General features: G+C 39.7%; 2 pseudogenes across 2 annotated transcripts; both read left to right on the top strand.

Moving 5' to 3' along the window:
- Window positions 1-547: 547 nt before the first annotated feature.
- Window positions 548-9447, top strand: LOC146520044 (cytochrome P450 2K1-like; annotated as a pseudogene). Its single transcript, XR_014873575.1, has 10 exons — window positions 548-969; window positions 1127-1289; window positions 3794-3940; window positions 4064-4125; window positions 5620-5745; window positions 6144-6323; window positions 6437-6577; window positions 8098-8282; window positions 8385-8526; window positions 8618-9447. The product of XR_014873575.1 is annotated as a cytochrome P450 2K1-like (transcript).
- A 7235-nt stretch (window positions 9448-16682) lies between these two features.
- Window positions 16683-20530, top strand: LOC146520043 (cytochrome P450 2K1-like; annotated as a pseudogene). The gene is made up of 9 exons (XR_014873574.1): window positions 16683-17242; window positions 17341-17503; window positions 17587-17736; window positions 18772-18932; window positions 19100-19279; window positions 19363-19504; window positions 19600-19784; window positions 19885-20026; window positions 20110-20530. The product of XR_014873574.1 is annotated as a cytochrome P450 2K1-like (transcript).
- Window positions 20531-20855: the final 325 nt, after the last annotated feature.

Genomic DNA, 20855 nt, shown 5'->3' with positions numbered 1-20855 from the left:
TGGTGACCCTTAATCCTCCCTTAGTTATGCTGCAATAGGTGGAGACTTCTGTTTTCTTTGTAACATCAAGAACTTGAATTTAATTAAATTAAAAATTCATAACAGCATTTATCACAGCCACATCAGGCACAATGTAAGCTGTGCTCTTTCAGCATTCATTTTGAAGTAAATTACCTGCTGCAAACTTTAGAAAACTGTTTTTGTATGACTCATTTAAATACTTACCTCCCAAAATGTTGCACTCTGTAATGGAAACTCCAACCAGAAGCACTATAACTCCTTCCCATTTTCACCCAAACACACCCACAAAGAAAAAAGGTTTCTTTTTCATACTAAGGTGCAATGGCGACAGTGAGGTTAAAATAAGTAAGGCGTTGTGAAGAAATCGTGATCCCATTCTTGGAAGCACAAAGAAGAGGTGGAAGAACCTAACCTGGATGACTTTTGAGAAGATTAGTCTTTCCCTTTAAAAGTTGCAGGGGATACATATTCCTTCACACTTTGTGTTTCAGTATTCATAGTTTACACTGAGTGTGCACATATTTATTGACATCAGAGTGTCTGAGAGATACCCTTCTTGGTCTTTTTATCAGTCATTGGAAAAAGCCATGCAGTGTCTAATTTTTGCAAAGGCAGTCAAAATCTAGGAGATTGTAAAGATATATGACAAAGAAAGCCTCCTGCCCCTGCAGTCTGGCACAAAGCAAAGTGTGTTACCTGCAAGGACAGCACAGAGGAGAACCATCAACACCAGAGCAAATGGAACATTTTGGGGATTTTATCTTTTTCATTTTGTTCAGTCCCACCACAATGCTGGGAGCTGTTGTTCTCCTGCTTGTACTTTATCTTGTTTCTATCATTTTCATCTCTAAGGAAAAAAGAAATGAACCCCCAGGACCGAGACCTCTGCCCCTGCTTGGTAACCTGTTGCAATTAGATCTCAAGAGACCCCACAAAACTCTGTGTGAGGTAAGGTAACTCTTCTCAAGATCTGAATTAAAAGAAGCCAGTTTAAACATATTACAATACCTAATGCTATGTTATGGCCCTAGCAGGGTCTCCTGTGAAATGTTAGGGGAACGTAACATGCTATTTAACTATTATTTTTTTTTAATGATTCTTCCAGCTTTCAAAGGAATATGGCTCTGTATTTATTCTTTACTTTGGAACCAACAAAGTCGTGGTCCTGGCTGGATATGAGACAGTCAGAGAGGCACTGGTCAACTATGCAGAGGAGTTTGGAGAGCGCAACATCTCCCCAATACTTAATGATGTAAACCAAGGTCATGGTAAGATTCTTTTATATTGTGGTTTATTAAGTTTAATTTCATGTTCACAAATCATCCACCCATTCTGTGTGAGCCCAGGGAAATTGCAGGTTTTGTTATTTGTGATCACTAGAGATATAAGAAAACATGATAGAAACAGGCTACACAATTAACAGCATGTTTCCTCATGTTTTGTGAGTTGACCAATATCATGAAGTCCAGGTTTCCTTTCAGTCAGAAAACTAATATTACTAAATAATATTTTAAAGGTTTAGTGTTACATATTCCTTTGTTCTTGATGTCTGCTGTGAGTTAAGTTCTGCTGTTTGTGACAACATTGTGTTGAACTTTGAGTTCAGTTGATAGTTGGCTTATAATAACATTTCACCAATGACACAGATGGAAACGCCAGATCAAAAGTGATAAAATGACCCTGAAATGCAAAAAAACAAAACAAATAAAGACCTACTGAGTTATGTTTGAAATATTTAAACCAGGGTGATGTTTCTTTGTGAAGAAACTTTAGCACAATAGCACACATCACATTATCTGCTGCCTGCAGACTTATCCATGTTTGAAGGTATTACCACATGATTGGAAAACCTTGGACTGAGTTTTCGAGTTGATAACTACAGTCATCTGACCTCTTACCTGATTGCTGATGTTAAAGTAAATTTACCCATGAAAAAAGAAAAAAGATATCCAGGTCTGTTAAACATGCTCTTTTCTACCGGTCACAGAGTTTACACCGACCTGTCTGCATTTCAGACCTGTCACTCACTATCATGAACCAAGCATCTAGGAACACACAGGCACAAATGTAATCTTCAAAAAAATAGTTTTTATTATACCCCCAAAAGGACAAGATGATTACAAAAAATTTAAATGATAAAAATAAACTTTTTTTTTTAGAACCAAGTCGGCCCATAAAAGAGGTTAACCGAACAACACTCTACTCAAAAGTCACTTAACAAAACATAACTCAACAAACTGACCTGCCCCAACGAGAAAAAGCTCCAGTTATATAGCAAATGAATAAATCCTTATATACTCCAAAGGTGAAAACTAGAGAGATAACAGCTAACCCTCATTTAAGAAGAAGCCCATTCCCCCTACATGATCGCAATAGATGGTCCAGTCCATTTTATTGGCTTCTGCATTTAAACCAGCTCCACCCTCAGCCTCCTCTTTCAGCCAAACCAGGAAAGACTGGTGCGGAAGCCAGGTAACTCAGAAAGAACTGAAATATATTTAATATAACACATACCCATATAAAATAACAAATAATGCAAAACAGAGTCTATGCCACCATTTGCACTATAGCTTAGTGCTGTCATGCATTACAACATACAGCGGAGAATGAGAAATACATGCTGAAACACATCGCTGCCAATACATTAAAAATGAGTTTTATTTTATGTATATTTTACACAGCTTCTCAACTGGTAGAAACAGGGCTGTATGTCTCCATTATCTGCAGGTCCATCAGAGTCACTACTCAAAAAATATAATGATTTACACATTACTTATTACTTTTCTTTAAAAAAAATGCAGTATGCCACTTAATTTCCTGCTATATAAACTAATTAATTACACTACTTGTTACATTACCTTCCCGTTACTCTGCAAAATGACATGAAACACAACAATCACATAATTACGGTTACTACTACTACTACTGAGACATCAACAAGTAGATAAGGAGGCTTCAGTGCTGCAAGCCTGATTGCTGACCACTGACTCTGTAATCTGTTGAACTTCGGACTCTGGCAGCTGGACTGGGGTTACTGGACAGCTATGATATGACTTTAGATTTTTGGATGTTCAGCCTTTTGCACATTTCTATTGCACAGGTGTGTCTGTACTGTCTACTGACTGTATCGTTCTGTTTTGTCTGGTGTTGCACTGTCTTTGTTTTGTTTTTGGCTATTTTTGCAATTTTGGACATTGCAATTTATGTAGTCCTGTGTTGATTGTCTAAGTCATATGTCGCACCTTGATCTTGGAGGAACGTTTCACTTTGTACTGTACCACTTCACATGGTTGGAATGACAATAAAGCCACGAGACTTGACTTGGATAGCTTTATGTTAGCATGCTGTCTTTCCTCCTCTTGAACACAAACGGAAATCAGTTTATAGCGTGTAAAAAGCAAGTTTGATATCTTGTTCTTTCTATTTGTCTATTGTCCTGCAGATAACTAAAAAGGTGTTATAATGCAAGTAAAGACATAATTGTAATTGTAATGTAATTACTGAATTTTGTAGCATAACACGTTTTAGTACGTTACTGAAAAATCTCATGAGATTACAGTAACGCGTTACTTTGCAACCTGTTTCAACGTTAACATGTTCACCTAACGGGCAGGGAAAGATTCCCAGTCTGAAACCAAGTGGAACACGCATCCCTGGGAGGGTTGTATCAGGATGTAAAGGGTCACAAAGCAACAAATTAATATGTTAAACCCAACACTGCTTGTAAACTGTAATTAACTGACCCTCTGTTGTAAAATTTTATGTCTTGTAGGGATTCTGTTTGCAAATGGAGAATCATGGAAAGAGCTGAGATATTTTGCCCTCACCACCCTCAAAGACTTTGAGTTCGGCAAAAGACTTTCTCATAAAATCTTGGCAGAGTGTAGCTATCTCATTCAAGTGATCGAAGAGCATAAAGGTATGGAGATAGCATGTATACGCAGTATAAAAACAAAGACCAATTTAATTTTGCTGAGGTTTGATTTAATGCTATTAGAATTAATTATTAATGTCTTAATCTTGTCCACATGTTGGGTTACAGGAGAACCATTTGATACAGCACTTCCAATAAATTATGCAACAGCCAATATTATCTTCTCCGTTGTGTACACAGCAAATTCAAAAGTGTTAAATGTTTTGGTGTTAGTAGTCTTAGAGTTAATTTTACTCTAAGTAGAGTCACATGCATTTAATGTAACTCTGAGGTGTAAAATGATAGTAGTTAAAATCGAGTGTTAAAAATGAGTGTTTCTATTTCAAATCTGGAGGTGTTACAATGGAAACATTAACTCTTGACCTCTTAACTCTGAACTCCTAGAGGGGCTATGACACTAATAGAGTAAATTCACAGACTCCGCCCCCAGCACGGCTCCGATCGAAGCTGAAGTGAAGCCGTTTCAGAACATTTTGCTCTACATATTTGAGTTGTTTGCCATGCTTGGTAAGTCATTTTTTCAAAGATTGTTTCAATTATTATTATTAGCTTTTACTTCTGTGGCTCTTTGGAGTTGAGACAAAGCTGTGTGAAAGGCATTAGCCATGTTGCTCGCTGATAGCACCGCTCGCTGTTTTAGCTAGCTGAAAGGTATTGTTTTCGGCAAATACCACAGCCTTGAAAAAAAGCTTGCATGTGAATTTTCGGTTAAATTTTTTGGTCAAATACACCTAAAACAATGTCTAGAATGTGAAATGTTGGTATAATGGTGCTACTTGAAGCCTGAAAACGATCTCCCATAAAAAACGAGCAAACAGCAGTAGCAGATGTCCTGACTGGGTTCTACGTTAGCATTTAGATCCCTCCAGAGTTTTGTGCACACGGTTTAGGTAAAAATGAAAAAGGTTGAGGTTTTACATTTAGTTCAGTACTACCTGTTGCCTGTGTCCTTATCTTTTGGGAAAATACTTTACACAAGTAATGTCTCAAAAAGGATTCCCTTTTTTTTTTTTTTTTTTTTTTTTTTTTTTTTTTTACTGTGCTGCAATTGATTTGTGCCATTAATTAGTGTCAACTAATTTTTATTCAATCTCCACATAGGATATGCTTGTGAAGATGGAATATGGGGGAGAGCAGAAGTGCGTTGAAGTTCCACAAAGTCATGAATGAAGGACATGCATATTGTATTTTGTATTTATTGAAATAAGTGATGAGAATGCTGTTATTTGCATTTACCAGCTCACCTATGTCAGACCTTTTGATAAACGAAATTCTAATGAAAGTGAGAACATGTACACTGTTACATCTTTCAGAAAATGTTTTGAAATTGTGGTGCACAGTTCAGAATAAATGTTTTTCAAAAACCATTGCGTCTTTTTAGTAAATGTTTATTTCCAAAAGAAATTTCTAGAAGTTCAGAACAGTAAAATTCCCGCTTTTTAGAATTAATTAGAAGATAACTCTTACGTAGTTAAACTAAAATACTCTTTGAGAGTTAATATATAAACTCTTAACACCAAGTGTTAAATTATCAACTCCAGAGAGATTTGGTGTTTAACACTAAATCAGAGTTAACATACCAACTCTCCAAAAAGAGTTAAATTAACACTCTCTGGTGTGGACCCATATAGACACTTTAAAAGTGTTGAAATCAAATCTGACAGTGTTAATTTGGACATGCTGGATTTGCTGTGTACGGATGCAGATTTGACTACAATGACCCGATATTCACAAAAATGGTGAAGCGAGCCAATCATGCCACGTGTGTCACAGGTTCTGCATCAGTCCAGGTTTGCTTTTTCACCTCCCCCCCCCTTTTTTTTACTCTCTTTTTTTTAAAAAAAATGAATGACATAAAATATTAAGTGACTATTGTTACCTGTGTGGCATAAACTGAATGGTAAACATCTGATTTTATGTTGAATCAGACTCTGTCTGCATATCAGTTAACAAATTTATACTTTTGGTGAAATATATTTGGAGTGTTTTACTGTTGTCCATTGAGCCAAACAAAAATATTCACGTCATGATGGGAAGGCAAAATATAAAATAGTGATTGAAAGCATAAAGTGGTCACAAAGATACGGAAAATACCAAATGTATACGTAAAACAATGCATGACGATGGTGCTTTTGTAAAAATGAAAGCATTACTTGAATCTTTACTTTGTTACTGTTTAATTTTACAGCTTTATAACATGTTTCCCCGGCTGTTCAGATGGATTAAAAACCATCAGGTGGTGTTAAAAAATGTTGAGATGACCATCAGAGATGTAAAGTATTTAATTACGTACCTGAAGGAGACACTGGACCCTGACATGTGCCAAGGGTTTGTGGACTGTTTTTTGATTTGGAAGCAGAAAGAGGAAGTAAGACAGCATGTTTTGTCTTTTCTAACATTTTAAAAAGTGGCTCAGTGTTCAAAACAGTGTTTCAGTTTTGTTATTATACCTTTTCTTTTTCATTTTTTTTTTTTTTTTAGGAATTTGGTATTGACGATTCTCACTACAGTGAGGAGAACTTGATATTCACAGTGATTGACCTGTTTGTTGCTGGTACTGACACCACAGCAGCCACACTGAGATGGGTTTGCTGTTAATGGCTAAATATCCACACATACAGGGTAAGGAGGTAGAACTCTCCTCCAGAAATTTCATTTCTGTTTTCATAAAGCCCCTCAGCCATTAGAAAACTGAATAGTTTCAAGATAGATGTCGACAAAGGCAAAAAAAATACCTTTCATCAAGGTATTTCATGCATACAGGAGCTTTGGTTTAGCCACAGCTCTTTGTCTTATGGTTTCCATACTACAGACTTAATGGCAGGATAGTGTTGGTTAAAGTTTAATGTTCAGCTCAGGTAAGTACAACAAGGAACTCAACAACAGGACCAAACACACGACTCAAAAACTATGGTTAATTTTCTAGAACTTCATTTCCTTTCCAGTAGGTGGAGGGTTAGGGTTTCCTAAAGCTAAAACTTAAGCTTCCAACAGTGTGAGAGTGGAACAGGCAGGTGCCCTTAAGAATGAGCAGGCTCTTGCACTGGGAGTTGATCTCTCCAGTGCAGGATGATGGATAGGGTTGATAGTCTTTTAGTTTACTTACCTGGAAAACCTAAGTGGCCTGAGCAATACTACTTCACTGAGAAGTCAACAATCTGGCAATGAGAGGAAAAAGGAGCTGGGGTTAGCAGTAAGTATCCACTGATTTCCGTTCCTCTGGTAGTATTTCAGTTTCTTCAGTCTTTGTTCTATGCATTTACCTTATAGTATAAACTCTTCAGTTAAGAAGTTGTAAAAAGATAATACATTTCTGATATGAAATCTTTTGTTAAACTTTCAGTAAATGTTTATTGGAGCCTGCTTTGACAAAGATACAGCTCTTGAGTCTTTTTCAGCCTTTACAGATCCTGATTTTAAATTTAAATTCTTCTTAGTGGGGGGAAAAAACACCTGGTTTTTCTATATTGGGACTATCATAATGTGTTGGGCCAGACTCAAATGCAGAACTTGTGCAAGTTAAGTGATTTCATTTACAGTGACGGTGAATTGTGCTATTTACAAAGTCTTTTAGCTAGTCACAATTCAAGAGTCTCTTATTTACAAAGTCCAACAAGGGAGGTGATTCCAAACTTCCAGAGCTGAAGGGTTTCCACAGGAAATATGAGTTAGAAATCTTTGTACACACCCCACTATTTATTTGTAAAAAATGTTTGGAATCATGTATGATTTTCGTTCCACTTCTCACGTGTACACCACTTTGTATTGTCTTTCATGTGAAATTCCAATAAAATCGATTCATGTTTGTGGCTGTAATGTGACAAAATGTGGAAAAGTTCAAGGGGGCCGAATACTTTTGCAAGCCACTGTAATACGGCAGTCTGCTCCTGAACTCTGTTTGTACTCATGATGGAGAGTTTGACTGTCCCACTCTGAGCTTGTGTCTCCTAGAGACCTCTTCCTGTTAAAAGGGAGTTCTTTCTCCCCACTACCACCAATAACTTGTTCATAGTGGATGGTCTGATCTTTGGGTTTTGCTCTGTAATATTGTAAGGGTTTTGTGTTATAATATAAAGTGATCATTGGTAATATGTGGTAAAATGAATGCAGACAAAACCTATCTATTTATTTTGTGTCTACAGAGCAGGTCCATGAGGAGCTGAGACATGTAGTAGGAAGCCGAAAAGTCAGTGTTGATGTTAGGAAAAACCTGCCGTACACTGATGCAGTCATTCACGAGAGCCAGAGACTGGCTAATATTCTACCTGTATGTCTTCCTCACCAAACTAGCCGAGATGTCACCTTCCAGGGATACTTTATCAAAAAGGTCAACTGCTCATCCAAAAAAAATACCCTTTAATAGATATTTTGATTCACCTCTGATAACTTGAATTGCGCATCTATGTTAAATGTGCTCTTTTGCCTACAGGGAACTATTGTATTTCCCCTTCTTACTTCCGTCCTGTACGATGAGAGTGAATGGGAGAGCCCACACACTTTTAACCCCTCTCATTTCCTGGATAAGGAAGGTAAATTTGTCAGGGGAGATGCCTTCATGCCCTTTTCTGCAGGTATGACAACTTTATCAGGCTTTTGTCAAGAAAATTTGCACTTGCACAGACATGACTCGTTTAAATAAGCGTAAACTCTTTGCATTTGCAGGTCGCAGGATGTGTCTCGGAGAAGGTCTGGCTAAGATGGAGCTCTTCCTCTTCTTCACCTCCCTCGTTCAGCGCTTTTGCTTCACTCCTCCACCTGGAATTACAGAGGATGAACTGGATCTCACACCAGCTGTGGGATTCACCACCCCTCCTTCATCTCATATGCTGTGTGCTGTCAGTCGCCAGTGAGCGAGGGCTTAAGCAGGGCTTCTCCTAAGACCCGAACTCTTCCATCGCATGCATTTTTAATTTCTCTTTGATATTTGGGCATATTGGGACCCGATGAATGTAAAAACAAAGAATTACCAGATTTTGTTTTTACCTCATTTTTGTTTCTAAGAAAAATGAGAGCCACATATGAGGATATTTGTTTAAAATTTCGATAGAACAGTAGCAGTATAATGTCCTCGTAAGTGGATATCAGGCGCTTGTAGAGCAAAATTGAGTATTTTGGTCTAAATAACCCAAAATGTGATGTCCACATATGTGGACGCCAGGTTCTAGGAGGTTAAAGTGAATGCCTGCGGCAAGCAGAAGGATCATTTTTCAGCCACCACCAGCAGATGTCACGATCCTGAACACCTGGATTGTTGAGCAAAAGCAGATGTTGTGAGATAAAAGGAGAAACATGTATTTCAGTCCTTCACATTAAAGCAAATAAAACTGTATTAACAGGAATGAGTGGTGTTCTTTAGAGATGGGAAAAACTGGTCTAATTTTTTGCTTGAATTTGTTGTTTTTCTATTAGTTTTTCTATTTTCTATTAATATCTATTAAATCAGAAAGAAAATGTTCCTTAAGAAATACCAAAAATATATAAAATGCCACACGATGTTACAGAAAGACAAAGCATCTCATAATATGAGAACATTTCAAATCAATTCAATTCTGTTTACTGTGAATTCAAAAGTTGTAATATTTAAACCTGATCAGATTTGGTTTAACATAGGTTGGCATCTCCATTTAGCTTATTCCTTTGCACATGTAAACAACAATTTTCAGACTGATGTATTATTTTGGTCTGGAAAAGAAGAAACTGAACTTTCCTTCGTCCAGTGGCGGTCCTAGCCTGTTTGGCGCCCTGGGCAAACACCCCCTCTGGTGCCCCCCCCCCCCTCACACACACACACACACACACACACACACACACATGAAGAGAGAGACAGAGTATGCATTGTATGCAAATGTTGTATGCAAACGGCTACTAAACAGACATCATAATTCGTCATACAATGAGAACAGGACAAATCAACAATTGACACTGACTAATTAATATTATATTATTGTATATATTGTTTGGAGTTTAGTCTGTTACTGTTACTATTTTTACCATTTCTTCTTGGAGGAACTGTAACCCACATAATTTCCTTAGGGATTAAGAAAGTATTCTGATTCTTAATGTTTTAGGATACATGACCTGCCATTATCCAATGACACATCTGCTTACCTGTATCTTTTGCTCGTTTCTCCTTGTAGGAGTCATAATTAAATGTATTGAATTTTAAGGATCACTGGGTTTTCATTTGTTTGGTTGCTATGGTGATGTGTAATGGGAGTCACGTAGGTGCTAGCGGCGACATTAAGAGGGCGTTGTCAGTCTGTCTTTCACTGGTTTGATTTTGACAGAGCAGGGCTGGGTAGCCGTAGTTTTTGTTGACCGCAGCACAACGAGTTTCCCCTTGTTGCATTAGAGCCTGTGATGTTTTAAGAGTTTGAATCGCGAGCCGATCACATTGCTCTGTAAACTTTCCAAGCACTTTAATAAACAAGCAAGCAATTGCACCTCTGGCATTATTGCGTAAAGTTGACAGGCAAATAGGCAGGCTCAGTCCCCGGCCTCTAGCGACTGTGGAAGTCGCTACGCTCCTCCTCTTCTTTTCTCTTTTTTAAGAGTTTAAAAACGGGTTGTGCGTGAGACTTTAGATCAACAAAATATAAAATATACATTTTCAATTGTTATTGATCCCTTTACCCCTAGTCCTAAAGTGTATATTTATTTTCTTACTCTTCTTATATATATTGTTTGTTTACTTGCACTGCTGTAACTGGAGCCTCGTCGTCTCGTCTCTCTATATACTGGACTGTATGTAGCGGAGATGACAATAAAGTTTACTTTGACTTCAGCAGCAAGCTGGCGCACCGAGCGCTCTTGCGCTCACTTTTCGCGTATAGAATTTTGAAAAAACATCGGTGCAAATTATAAGTCTGTATCATGATGTCTGGTGTTTTCGTGTGTGTTGTTTTTTTTTGTAATTTGTTTTATTTTGCGAGTTGGTCATTTTTGCTGCTCCAGCCAGCCAGAGCATCCCCCGCCGCCCCGCCCTCTCCTCCCTGTGCCGCAAGCAGCAGGCGCACCTCGCAAATGGAGGGCGCCCTTACTCCCAGCAAATGGGCGATAGAAAACCAATGCCATTCCCAGTATGCGCTGGCATGATGTCGGGGCAGCATGAGAACGAGCCGTGATGCCGCCCCCACCATGATGCCGCCCCGGGCAACCGCCCGTGTCGCCCGTATCTAAAACTGCTACTGCCTTCGTCTGTCTGTAATGAGCACAGTGGCTGGCTAGCTCTCTTTCCTTATTAAACCAGCCAAGATTTGAGTTTCCAGGGAAACTTTATCGAACAGGTTAACTGCTGCAGTTTCACTACTTGACAATAAAATCTCGCTCTCTTTTTTCCCCCGCCTCTCCGGTTTGGTTCTTTTGCCATCAGAATTATTGTCTAAAGGCAAAGAAAGATGCCCAACAGATTTACTTTACCAAATGGACCATCCCTGCCTTGCCCTATTGGTCTATTTGATTCACCTTTGCTTTTATTGTTTATTTTATTTTATTTTCACTTGCTAAATACGGGACAGATTTGACTGGGGAAAAGAAAGGGGAGAAAGAAAGAGGGAAAGAAAAACAGCGGGGAAGAGGGACGGGGATAAAGGGCAAAAAACAAAAACCAACAAAATAAGCAAACAAAAAATACATATATCAATCACCTGGATCACCTGTTGAGAAAGAAAAAAGAGAAAACAAGCAAAAAACCAGCACAATATAATAAACAACATCATCGCGATGATCTATGTGAATATAACAGTAAATACTAAATATTGAATATTATTGTGCAGCACGTAATATCGACAGCGCACAGTGTGCTTTGAGGTAGGCGCCAAAAAGGGTGTAGTTTGTGTATGTGAGCACCCGTGTGTACACCTGTGAGCATGAGCGTGCTTGTATTTAAAAGTTTCCTTCTGCTAGATCTGCTAGAGCAGACGTTCCCAAAGTGTGGGGCCCGCCCCCTAGGGGGGGCGCAGAGCCATTGCAGGGGGGGCGCGGCATGAAAAGGGAAAAAAAAAAACCCAAAACGCTTGGACACTGCTAGCACGGGCGCCCACACAAACGCAAAGCAGGAGATGAAGCATAGCTGAATATGTTTCCAAACCAACTTCATTCTAAGCCAAAGACTAGAAAATATGGTGAAGCAAATCTTCCCTTTGGTTTCACCTGCACAAGTGCCAAGGTAGGTCTCCCTGCAGGATTGGTTTTCCCTTTGTTGGGAGCAGCGCTGGGCTGTTTAAATCACCGACAAACAGTATCCCACATTCTTGATTTGTAGTTCACCAACACTTGTTGTAATGACTAACTACTCCTGACATTTTGGAGATGTTAGCTCTTTATACAGTAAAGTTACAGCGGGATACAAATAACATCAGGCTGATCCTGCCACGATTTGTTCCCCCGGTTCAAATCACGGACAAACAGCATCCTACAGTTATTTATGTTTTTGAACCCATTTTGCAGAGGGATTCGAAACGCCGTTTACGTGTGGATGAAACAGCTGCGTTTTCAAAAATACCCGTGTAGGTGTGGACGTAGTGTAAAAGACTTAGTAGTTTATTTTTTTACTACCTGTAATTTATTGCAGATTACTTGTATTTGCTTAATTGTTTACTAAATGTTTGAGGTGTGAAATCAACCACAATGGAGCAAAATATGGGTGTGTGTGGTTGGAGGATGTGTTTGTGTGTTCGTGCGTGCGCGTGCGCGCGCGCAAGGGGGGGGGGCGCGCAAACATTTTTCTTGTAAAACAAGGGGGGCCCAGCAAAAAAGGTTTGGGAACCACTGTGCTAGAGGGTGTGAGGAGCCATAGCCCCGTCCTCCAGGGCATGAAGCAGGTATGGAGGAGATCCAGGCTCCAGACATCCAGAGGCCCTCAGAACACAAGAGACCAAGGAAGATCAACGGAGGGACAGCCGCGCCACTATCCCGGAAAGAGCTGATGAGAGTCCCAGATGAGGGATCACTCAGCAGCCGCGGAGCAGAAGCCAGGGGGTTTGCAGTGACGTGCCCGTGAGCTCCGCCAGCAGCCAGCTGTGCCAGAGTGACCGAGCCCCAGGCCAAGAGGCCGAGGGCACCCCACCCCCGAAGGGGCCCGAGCAATGCACCAATGTCTGAGGGTGCCTGCCACTGGCAGGGGGAGTGGTGTGGGAGATAGGCCTCCATACCTTGGAGGGCCTGAGATATCCCTAGAGAGGTGGCGTCTGATACCCAACCTGACATATAGACACAGACAAACAGGCACACACAGATACAGACATCCATTCCCACCCTCGTGTTCTCATATGTAATTACTCAGCACTCACCCAACGTGGAGACAGACATAAATAGACACTGCACAATCACACTCCCCAAGCATACTGTATACCCCAGGTCTAGGTACCCTTGCACCTGGAGGGGGAAACTGCACCCAAACCCAGGAAGTGTTAGCCTCCTCCCTGGGGTGGAGAGAAGCAGACCGCCCCGACTCCGCAGCAGCAGGGAGGCCCCACATTCCAGACCCCAATCGGACGGCCAACTCCTCCTTCAGGGAGGCAGCTGGAGATGGGGAGGGAAGGAAGGGAGGGGCAAGTGGCCCCTCCCTGGGGCCAGCTCCCTCGCTGACCCCAGTAGGCACCCCCATACTCTGCAACCCACCAAGGCAAGGGGGTCCAGGCCCATCCGGACCGGGGCCCAGTTCAGCAGTGCCGCCTGGCCCCACAGAGCCCGGAACAGCCCACCCGACCCCACCACAGAGAAAACTGCACCCACCCCGTTATCCACTCATCTTCCAGACTACACAAGACAATAGACACCCAGGCTGAGTTCTTCCTCCACCTCTCCTATATCTCCCCCACCTGCAGAGTGAGTTCCTGGAGTTGTTGTACTATACATATTGTACTATATTTTCTATTTCCATGGACTGTTAAGCCTTCAATTTTCAGGCCCCTCTTCTGTGGAACCAGCTTCCAGTTTGGATTCGGGAGACAGACACTATCTCTACTTTTAAGATTAGGCTTAAAACTTTCCTTTTTGCTAAAGCATATAGTTAGGGCTGGACCAGGTGACCCTGAATCCTCCCTTAGTTATGCTGCAATAGATGTAGGCTGCCGGGGGATTCCCATGATGCATTGAGTTTTTCCTTTCCAGTCACCTTTCTCGCTCACTATGTATTAACAGACCTCTCTGTGTTGAATCATATCTGTTATTAACCTCTGTCTCTCTTCCACAGCATGTCTTTTATCCTGTCTTCCTTCTCTCACCCCAACCGGTCGCAGCAGATGGCCGCCCCTCCCTGAGCCTGGTTCTGCCGGAGGTTTCTTCCTGTTAAAAGGGAGTTTTTCCTTCCCACTGTCGCCAAAGTGCTTGCTCATAGGGGGTCATATGATTGTTGGGTTTTTCTCTGTATCTATGAAGCGCCTTGAGGCGACTTTTGTTGTGATTTGGCGCTATATAAATAAAATTGAATTGAATTGAATTGAATTGAATTGTTATGGAATAATTTTATATTGTTCTGGGTTTAATATTTATAAAAAAGAGCTCTATCATGTTATTTGAATACTGCAAATACATTTGGACAAAGTAACTCTTCTAATGGCCTTTCATTTTCATCACTTTGGGTATTTAAGAATAATATTGTTAAGAAAAAATTCCAAACACATTCACATAAATGATTAAAGTATTAAAGATTTGAATTATGATTTTGTAAATGGCTATTAATAACTATGTTTCAGGAAAATAAAATTACAAATTCTTGGCATCAAACTAGAATTTAATGTATAAAATATCAGATAAAATATCTGATATTATGCCAAAATGAAATTGCCAAATCAATAAAAAATCGATTTAGCTAAACTTACAAATGCGTCTTTTACATTTGCAGATCATTCCAGACAAACGTCAAGTTGGGGTTAAATTTTCTCTTGAAATAAATAAATAAAGTGAAACTTCTGGTATTAAAATTCCTCACGACACCGTTCAGCCCAGCCAGTTTTTATTCTCTGCTGAAATAAAGAAAAGGCAGAGATCAAATTTCTGATGTTGAAAAGGGACATGGTATACAATTATAGCACTTGTGAGTGTTCTTTGTGTTGTTTTCTTTCCTGTCGCCCTTTTGAATCTATGAATCATTAAAATGAGTACATCCAGACAAAACAAGTGCATTCCATTTTTTTTTTTAGATTACCCTTACTGTCTCGGAATTTATCTTGGACAAATGTTGAAAACACATCACATAAGATAACACACACACGCAAGCCCGTTCAGCTGTCTTAGTGAGGATCTTCATTTACATAATAGTTTCCTTAGCCTTTTTGAGAAACAAAAAGGCCTTCAATCTTTTGAGGACCGGTGAGTGTGTCCTCACAAGTGACTGTTGTTCCTCACAAGTATAGTAGAATGCAGATTTTGGTCCTCACAAAGATAGCTAGACAGGAACATGCACACACACACACACACGCACATTTTACCTATTGCCATTGAAATATTTGCTTGATAATACCGCTGGAGAAAATTTACACCTATTTAACTTACAGTTTGGTACCCTATACTTTTTTTGAACAGGTTTAAAACATTTACGTTTTTCTTCTTCTCTATTTGCAATTTTGTTAAATAAATGGTTAAAAACCCCCAAATCATTCTATTTTTAGAACAGTTTTTCTTCTATCAGCTATTTATTTGTAGATGCTGTGTTAAACAGGGTAGAATATTTGCTTATCCAAATAAGAGTGCCATTAATTTCCTTGCGATCTATGGATTGATAATAACTCACAGCGTGACTGGTGAGTTTGGTCTAGTCCAGGGGTCTGCAACCTTTAACACCCAAAGAGCCATTTGGACCCGGTTTCGACGCAAAAGAAAACACTGGGAGCCGCAAATACTTTTTGACATCTAAAATGAAGATAACACTGTATATATTGTTTTTTACCTTTATGCTTTGTGTGAACAACGAAGGTGTGTTGCTTATGAAATCCATGAAGTGCTACAGAGAAAATTACATTTTATGTAATTGTGTTAATTATGTAATTAACACATTTTGAACTCTTAAAGAAATATAACCAAAGGAAAGACACCCAGCTGAAATAAAAATGATCCATGTAGCAAACAACAACTGTTGTGAGTCGCCACCCTTATATCGCCTTTGGGCTTGTGGAGCCTTGACCTGACTTTTAAAAAATAATTGGAAAAAAAGCACTATGCTGCTAAAAGATGAAAAATAGATATTTGCAAAATTCTGCCCAAATATGTATTTTATGTGTGAGGCGGGGCGTGGTCTGCAGCGCCGCTGCAGGAGAGGCCAACGCAGCTGAGCGGCACCCACAATCACGCCTCGCCGCCTTAACGTCTGTGCTATCTATGCTGTTGTGTTGGTGTGTGTCGGGCTGTGAGCTGCAAAGCTACAGCCGGCTGTATACGTACAGCAACTGTGTGTGTAAAGTGTTCAATAAAGAGATGCTGAAAAATGTTCATGGAAACATCATCGGGTCTGCTGTGATGTGTTTACAATGGGACTTCTGCTCCTGAACCTCTGTGCACAGCGTCTGCAGAACGAAGTCACTTTCATCTTTACACAGGACTGTAAGCTGTCATCTGTGAGGCGTGAGCGGTTTTTGTTTTTAACACAGTTCATGTTGGAGAACAGCTGCTGACATAATGTTGGCCTACCTGGAGTTGAAAGTCTCGATAAATGCATGGCATTTTGGTGGGTACACCGGCTTCCGCGAGTGTGACGCTTATTTTGAGCGAGGAAAAAATAATAGTATATAATTTTATTTTTATATTTCAATATCACAATAATCTTCCAATTTAGAACTACAAGTTAAAAAAGAACTAACATAAATAAAATACACTTCAGCTAAATACTTCTAATTTATTTTCCCAAACCACGTGGAGCCGCACTATAAGGACTAAAGAGCCGCATGCGGCTCCGGAGCCGCAGGTTGCCGACCCCTGGTCTAGTCTGTAACGTCACCTGCGTTAGTGTGGGGCAAAATTTGCAAAACAGGAAATTCTTGTTCTGACATGCCGACTTGCTGCCAGGCGTTTCAGTGGGGAGTGCTTTACACTCAGTGTTAGAACACTTGTGAAAGTGTTTGTTTCTGAAAAGCAGAAAAGGAAGCTTCCAGGATCATGTTTGAAGAGCTTTTTAAGTCCTCCACTTCCGTTTTGCTTTTGGGGGTCATCATTGGCCTGTTGATCATTCAGATTCTTTTATCCAGCTTCAGCTCTAAAGAAAGGAGAGAGCCTCCAGGACCCAGACCTTTTCTTCTGCTCGGCAACCTGCTGCAGGTCGATCTCAAGAGGCTCGACAAATCTCTCTTTGATGTGAGAAACTCTTTGTTTACAGTTTTGTGACTTTGTTGATTTTGTCATTCTTGTTTCGGATTATGAGTCTCACCTATGTGCACATGATTTCTGTTCAGCTTTCTAAAACATATGGACCAGTGTTTACAGTCTACTTTGGACTAAAGAAGGTCATAGTCATAGCAGGTTAAAGGGCAGTCAAAGAGGCTCTAGTAAACCATGCTGAAGAGTTTGGAAACAGAGAAGTCACGCCCATCTTCTATGACTTTAACAAAGGACATGGTAAGAAAATCCTCTTTGAGTTAGTGACTTTATTTATTTTCTCATTTTCTTCTTGTTAAAAAGTCAGTTTTATCTGCTTCCAGGAATACTATTTTCCAATGGTGACTCGTGGAAGGAAATGAGGCGCTTTGCTTTAAGTACCCTGAAAGATTTTGGAATGGGCAAGAGGATTAGTGAGGGAAAAATCATTGAGGAATGTCACTATCTGATCCAAGAATTCGAGCAGCATGAAGGTAACATGAGCTCTACTGAACAATTTGACAAGTTCAAACACAATCACATAGGTTAAACAAATGACTCAATAAACAAAATACTTAGTAACCTTAGCAGAGAGCAATATAAATATACTTACGGCCATTTCATTAGGTACACTATGCTCGTACTGGGTTAGAGCCGATTTAGCAATTAAAAAAAAAAATTGGTACTAGTGGTCCCAAAGTGTGCAATAAAAATATGCCACTACACAAACCACCAGCATGATGGATCCATGCTTTCATGCAGTTTACACCAAATTCCGACCATACCATCCAAAGGTCACGACACAAATCCACACTCATTTGCCCGGGCAACATTTTTCCAGTCTTCTCTTGCTCAATTTCGGTGTGTCTGTGCAATCTGTAGCCTTAGTTTCCTGTTCTTATCTGACAGGAGTGACACCTTGTGTGCCCATCTCTCGCTGTTATCCCATCTGCTTCTATGGTTAACATGTTGTGCATTCAGAGATGCTCTTCTGCATACCTTGTTTGCAACACATGGCTTTGTGAGTTACCATTGCCCACCTCTTAACAGTTTGAGAACTGTTGTTTGCTGGATTTTCTCTTTTTTTGACAATTTCTTGTAAACCCTTGAGTAAGTTTTGCTGGAAAATCAGAGTAAAAACATCATCCTTCATCCTCATTCTGATGCTCATTTTGAACCTCAGCAGGTCTTCTTCACCATGTCTACATGCTTAAATGACAGTGAGATTGTTGTGTTGACAAGCAGTTGTACAGGTGTGCCCAATAAAATGGTCAGTGAGTGGATATTAACATTATCTTGTTCAACTAACAATACATTTACATTTTTGGCTTATGATGTCTAACACTTCACAACAATCCTACTTCAGTTTTTTTTTTTTTAAAAGTAACCTTAACACTGAATCAGAACAGCCAGTATGAAATTAATGCTACATTATCTCAAAGTGAGCCTAAACTGAGGTATTTATAATGTGTGGCAGTTCATTATATATTTTATATCTAATTACTATTTATAACTATTTTTTATTACAGGGAAAGCCTTCAACAACAGGCAGACACTACTTTATGCTGCTTCAAACATTATATCAACTATAATGTTTGGAAAGAGGTTTGAATACAAAGATCCTGTCTTCCAAGCTATGGTGGAAAGAGACAATGAGTCCATCCGTCTGACGGGATCAGCTTCCCTCCTGGTACTTATATAAATTCATGCTGACATGGAAAATCAGCACAGATATACATTTCTTCTGAAATTAGAAATTGTAAGATTTAAATGAGGTATGTAAATGAGGCTTAACTGAGGCTCATGATTTTCATAGTTTTTCTGGCTATAATTTATTTGTTTTGGTCACTCTAACAGATATACAACCTAGTTCCGTGGCTGGGTCCTTTTCTTAAAGACTGGAGGGATTTGATGAAAAATGTTGAAGACAACAAGGCGGACATGAAAAGGATCATAGGAAACCTTAAAGAGACTTTCAACCCTGAGATGTGCAGATGCTTTGTTGATGCGTTTCTGATTCACAGGCAAAAACTGGAGGTGAGGTATCAGCGGTCACTCCACTCCTATACTGTTAATGTTGTTCATTAACGGCATTTACTCTGCTCCATATGTCGTGCTAGGAGTCTGGAATCAAGGATTCACACTATCATGATGATAACCTGCTCTACAGTGTGATAAATCTGTTTGCAGCTGGAACCGATACCACAGGAAATACACTTCAGTGGTGTCTGCTGTACATGGCCAAGTACCCTCATATCCAAGGTGCAGAAATTCCTCGCCAGGCTTGTTTCAATTTACATGAGCTCAATTTTTTTTTACATGTTGTCAAATTTGATTTATATTTCATTTACATGCAGACCAAGTTCTGGGAGAGCTGACCAGGGTGGTTGGAAATCGTCAAGTTTGTGTCGACGACAGAAAGAACCTGCCGTACACTGACGCTGTTATCTATGAGTCACAAAGACTCAGCAACATTGTTCCCATGGCTATTCCTCACAGAACCAGCAGAGATGTTTCCCTTCATGGATATTTTATCAAAGAGGTTTGCTGCTAACATTTATTCCAATGAACACAAATTATTTTTTATTTCTTTATTATATATTAACTTACATTTTGAACATTATGCTTTTCTTCTGCTACAGGGAACTACTGTATTTCCCCTTCTCACTTCAGTCCTATATGATGAGAGTGAATGGGAGAACCCGTTTACTTTTAACCCTTCTCATTTCCTTGATCAGGAGGGTAAATTTGTCAGGAGAGATGCCTTCATGCCATTTTCTGCAGGTGCCATTAAAAAAAATAAAAAAAATAAACAAATATTTTATGCTTGCATATACCTAAGACCATTTTCACCTCTGTCCTTGCAGGGCGCAGGGTGTGTCTCGGAGAAGGTCTGGCCAGAATGGAGATCTTCCTGTTCTTCACGTCTCTCCTTCAGCACTTTCGATTCACGCCCCCTCCTGGAGTTTCAGAGGATGAACTGGACCTGACACCAGTTGTGGGCTTCACACTCTCTCCTTCACCTCAGAAGCTGTGTGCTGTCAGACGCCAATGAAAAAGAACCAGAAACTTTTGATAACTATGTGTTTTTTCTTATGAATTGGCATTAGCCTATAGAGTGAAGTACCCGTAAATCTAATGCACAGTGATGGTATTCTATGTACTGACATCTACTTTAGTCTACATATCCTCCTTGATTAATCTTTTCTAATGACAAATTAAGACCAACAAAAAGACTACTGCTTTCAAAACAGTCTTTTTATTGGTCTCATAATATCTACGCTTATGTTTGTATTGTAAATAAAGTAAATCCATGCTAACACATACACAGTTTCTGTGTTTAACTACTGAATGACACATATTTCTCAGAAACAGGTTATGCAGAAATGTTGCCATGGCAATACTGCTGAAGGATTGCATCAAGCCTCTGATTTAGGCCAAAATTTACTACACAGTTACAGAATAGCAGCCTATTATTGCTAAAATCAGCACATTTCAGCTGGGGCCCTACCTGTGTCTGCAGAAGTTCCCCTGCCACTGTTTACTTAAATTACAGAGCCCTGACCATGTTTTTCTCATGACTTTAACTCCAATCCAACAAGCAGAAATGAAG

Source organism: Neolamprologus multifasciatus, chromosome 4 (genome assembly GCF_963576455.1).
Source record: "Neolamprologus multifasciatus chromosome 4, fNeoMul1.2, whole genome shotgun sequence".
Taxonomy (NCBI): domain Eukaryota; kingdom Metazoa; phylum Chordata; class Actinopteri; order Cichliformes; family Cichlidae; genus Neolamprologus; species Neolamprologus multifasciatus.
Note: the sequence above shows the minus strand (reverse complement) of the source record. Positions and strands in the feature narration are given on the sequence as shown.